This window comes from Halichoerus grypus, chromosome 12 (genome assembly GCF_964656455.1).
Source record: "Halichoerus grypus chromosome 12, mHalGry1.hap1.1, whole genome shotgun sequence".
Taxonomy (NCBI): Eukaryota; Metazoa; Chordata; class Mammalia; order Carnivora; family Phocidae; genus Halichoerus; species Halichoerus grypus.
Window position 1 is genome coordinate 90,355,256 of NC_135723.1, and position 4,954 is coordinate 90,360,209.

Sequence of the window (4,954 nt, forward strand, 5' to 3'; positions counted from 1 at the left end):
AGAGTTCTTGGTATGTTGACAAAGACTGATCATACGCTTTCCCTCAAAAAAAGCCTCATCAAATGTGAAAAATCAGAAATTATGTCATGAGCTTTGATAACTAGATCATAAAACTAGAAATTAAACCAGGATTTGAACCAAAATAACAACAAAAGCATCTAGAAACTAAAATAAAGTAGTCCCCCCTCCCCCCTTATCCACAGTTGCAATTTTGGTGGTTTCAGTTACTGGTGGTCAACAAGCCTGGAAGCAGATGATTCTCCTTCTAACTGATTGTCAGAAGGTCAAGAGTAGCCGAACGCTGGGACGCAGTGCGCTCGTCATTCACCCCGCTTCCTCTCACCACTCAGGCGTGTTATCACCCCACAGCGTCGCCAGAAGAAGGGTGAGTACAAGTACAGTGAGATATTTTGAGAGAGAGAGTGCTCACACATTTACATAACCTTTATTGCAATATATTCTTGTAATTACTCTATTTTATTATCATTGTTGTTAATTTCTTCTGTGCCTAATTCACAAGCTCCACTTTATCACAGGTGTGCGTGGGTGGGAAAAAAACATAGCATCTAATATATATAAGGTTCAGCGTTATCCTCTATTTCAGGCATTTCTCAAGGTCTTGGAACGTATCCCCCCTGCAGATAAGGAGGGACTACTCTATTGCTAAGTAACTCTTGCAATACTTCAAAGATTCAAATATAAACTGATGATAAAATCTGCATGAGGAGAAAAATATTCCAAACTGTCTCATTCTCAAGAGAAATGCTTCTGGCCGGCCACCAGCCTCAGCACTCCTCTCTTCAGGGATCAGACAGGGCTCTGGCTGGGGGGCCTTCCTTGTGTCCCTGCAGGCTAGTGATTGATCACACATCTTCATTACCTAATCAGTTTGTGCCCTGAATATGGAATGGATCCAGCAGCCAGAGGAAGAAGTGGAAAAACAAGGCTGTAATTATTTGGGATGTGATAGGACTTAGGTAAAAGTTCTGTTTCAAGTCCATAGCAACCCTGTTTGGCTCTCCAAAGAGCTGACTTCTCTTCCTTTAAATTTGATGCAAAATGCCTAAAACTGAAAAGCATTCTTTGCAGAAAGATCAGCAGCCAAGTTACCACCTTTTCTCAGATGTCCCCCCATAAAATAAATAGAATGGTCTCATTAACAGAAAACAGTTTGATTTCCCTCTTTCCCTTTCAAAAGGGGGTGATTTTGTGCATTACTGAAAGTCAAGATAAGTAGCAGTCTGAGAGAAAGGATATGGCTGAATGTCCATACAGCTAGGGAATAAAGTTAGAAAACTATGTTTGGTTGTGTTTTCCCAAGAACACTCAAGGCCAGTCACAATGGAAGCTCAGCACTTAGCCTTGGAATGGAGACTATTTTAATAACTGAAAGAAATGGTTGTCGATAGAAAGGATTTAGGACATCAGTCCTAGGTCCATAAGGACTATTCCTCACTCCTCAGCAAACAGTGAGATTACGTCTCTTAAAAAATAAACAAACAAACATCCTGAGAGGAGGGAGAATAGGATGTGAAGGAAAAGCGTACACTGTTTCCTGCTCGACTTCCCTAGAAAGATAAAAGGAGGAAAGGTTCCTGGAGAGGGCTGGGGGAGGGAAATGGATAGAAAGCCGGAATTGGATTTTGGAGAAGATTATTTGTTGCAGGCCACCAATAAGCTTTAAGTTATTCTGATGTTTTAGTTCTAAAGGGTGACATTTGACATAAGAAGAAAGATGATCAGCGGGCTAAAGAGATGGCACAGACAGGTGACTGTGACTGTCCTGGGGGGCCCCTCCTCTGTTGTACTTTAATTTTAACTCCGTGCTTGTTCCTTAACCCACTGTAATGTAGTAGTTTCGGTATGTGCCTATTTCCCTTAGACTCAGAGGGAGGCCACCTGCCTATCTGTTCGTTGTGCGGTGCGTGGTGACAGTAACTGCTTGTTGAAATGACATAGAGATGAGAGTTAACGGTCCTACATGTAGTCAGACCTCCACCTGACAGCAGCCATCCCCCTAGAGCTGGTAATTCAGACTCCTTTAAAAAGCTTCAGTGACAAAGAGCTCATTCCTCAGGTAATCTAAATCGCTGGGCGATTTAATTGGGTAATTTAGATTAATAGGATGTATTAAATCAAAATCTCTCTTCTTCTATGGATTTCACCTTACAAAGCTAAATGGAATATGTATTCCCCTCTTTAGAATCAAACTCCCACTAGCATCTCTCCCCTTTTGTCAGTATTACCATAAGTGATGTACAAACACAGAAATTGAGGTTCACATAACTTGCCCAAAGTCAGAATACCAGGTTATTGGTTATTCTGGGACTTGAACTCAGTTCTCTTTGATTCTGTCATCTGTGAGCTTAACCACTCTGCTATACTGAAAGTAACTACAATTCCTTAAAATGGATCTTTTAAAAAAAGTAGCTGCTATAGCACTTACCATCTCAAAATACTCTCTCCATCTACCATTTAACTTGTCACTATCTCTCTCAGAATGGAGCCCCAAAATACAGTGTGTCTTAGGTGTTATCTGGCTAGCAGAGAGGGCAGTGGGATGATGACCAAATTCGATTTGGGCCCGACAGTTCCACTTGAGTAAAATAAAATTGATTTTGTGTTACCATACTTATATTTGTTTTGCGATAAACAAAAATTCCAGATTTTTAAATATGAATTGCTTCCAAGAAAGGTCTCCTCAATCCGGTTGTAAAGTTCACTGTTTTGACTAAAATGAAAGATCATTTATCTTTGTTAAATATCATTATTTTGGATTAGACCTGCCACAATCATTTTAAAAGTTGGTTCTGATATCTATCATATTAGCTGGCCTCCAAACTTTATGTCATCTGCACATTTGATAGCCATATTTTCTTCATTTAGTCATGTCATTGCTAAAATATTAAAAGGACAAGATAAATCCCAGAGTTTAGCAATATTACATTACAAATGCCCCTGAATATCAAAGAACCAAACATCTCTGGAGAAATTTCTCATTAGTTTGCAGGACAGCAATCCAGACTATATTTTACCATATTATTAACCAGGAAATAAGAGCAACCTTTGTTTAAATGCCATGTAGAAATCATTATACCCCACATTGTCAATCCTATTAAAACAGGCTAATGTGTTCTGACAAATGCTTGGTTAGTGAATCCACATTGGCTCTTGGTAATCACATAATCTTTTCTAAAGGCTCAGAAAGCATACGGTTAATGATATGTCCTGGAATTTTCCAGGGAGGAAATATCTGTGTGTTTGGGGGTCCTGTTTCTGGAAAAGGAAAACACGGATCTTTCGGTGAAAGATGTGAAAACAAAAGATGATATTATTTGCAGTACCTTGTTTTTGGATGTGACATGATTATCTCCCATTTTTCTCAACACACATGCCCTGGTCATTTCAAGTATATGAGCCTACATCTTATGTGTTTGAATATTTTGAAACTCTTATAATATTATATTATGTAAAATCATAATATTATGTACCATGTTACAGTGTTTTGAAACCAGAAGACAGACTGTGTATAGAATCATCTTAGAAATTGAGTAATATTGCCAAAGCAATTTTCCATTTGGAAGACATCTTGTCACTTCAAATCTTCCTGATGACTGATTATACTGGCTTGAATATTCTCCAAAAAGAAGAACTCATCATCTCCTCACACTTACTTTATTCAAAATCTTTCTCCTCTTACAGTAAAGATTGCTAACAAGTTTCCTGGCCCAAAGTGTGAATTTTATACAAAATTATTCTTAAAGCTTTACCATGTGAACCCTGGTTTCAGTATGCCCAGATCTGTATGAGACTCCATTTTACATTTTATGATTTCATTGAATTTGATCATATATTAATCTAGTTATTTTGGTCTTTCTTTTATTTCCCTTGAAATAGTAACTGGTCTTCTCTGAACCTTCTCTGGATCCTCTCGAGGTTGACTTCACCTTTCTTAGGTGTGCTGAGCAGGCGTTCTTGAAGTTTTCTCCCAGTGGGGATGCACTGATGACTTGGTCATTTGAGTCCCCGTTCCCCCCCTTCGCCCCTCCATGCAGTGGGGACGGAAATCTCACTGCAGTTCCGTCAGGTTCCACATGATGGTGGCCTTGTCTCCGTAAACGGGACTTCAGGGCCCTCAGTGTGCTGGAAGTGTATTGGCCTGCTTCAAGCTCCTGCAATAAAGCAGCTGTCTGCCCTGCTGAAGGGCCGAGGTTTTCCGCTTGGGATCCACACCTGCGGCTGAGACGCGGGGATCGGGGATCGTGGGCTGTATGAGGCGTACAGAAAGAAGAGCAGTGGGAATACCTGAGCACTCTCAAGTGCTGCTTCTTTACACAACTGTACTTTGGGTTTCATTTTGATTTTTCTGAGGAATATTTTTCTGGCACAGTTCAAACTTTGAGGGTGGAGGATGAAGCTGCATCGTGAAAACACGTAATGCTACCGTCTAAATTGAGACCTGCCCTTGCTGTGAAATACAAGATTGCAAAGATTTAATATGAAAAAAGACAATATAAAGTTATTCTCATTTAAAATGAAAATCATCATAATTTGGCTTACATTGGGTGGGTTAAATAAGGTATATTACTAAAATTAATGTCACCAGTTACTTACTACTTTTTAAAATGTGGCTACTGGAACATAATAAGAGCTAATATTAATAATAACTAGGCTGGCTAATACTTTTTAAGCATCTACTAGATGTCACAAACAGTGCCAACTATCTTTCATAGATTATTTCCCAGGAACTCTTAGAGAGGTAATATTATTGTCACTCACTGTTTTTGCTTATAGGGAAACTTGGGTTTACTGAGGTTAAGTTCAAAGTCACAGAAGAATTGATTGAAGAAGCTGTGACATTCATCCACGGTGTCTAGTGGCACTATTCCCCAGTCCACTGAGGATAGTACAAAGAAAATTAACTTTCCCTTTTTTATAAAAAGGGAAACCTCTT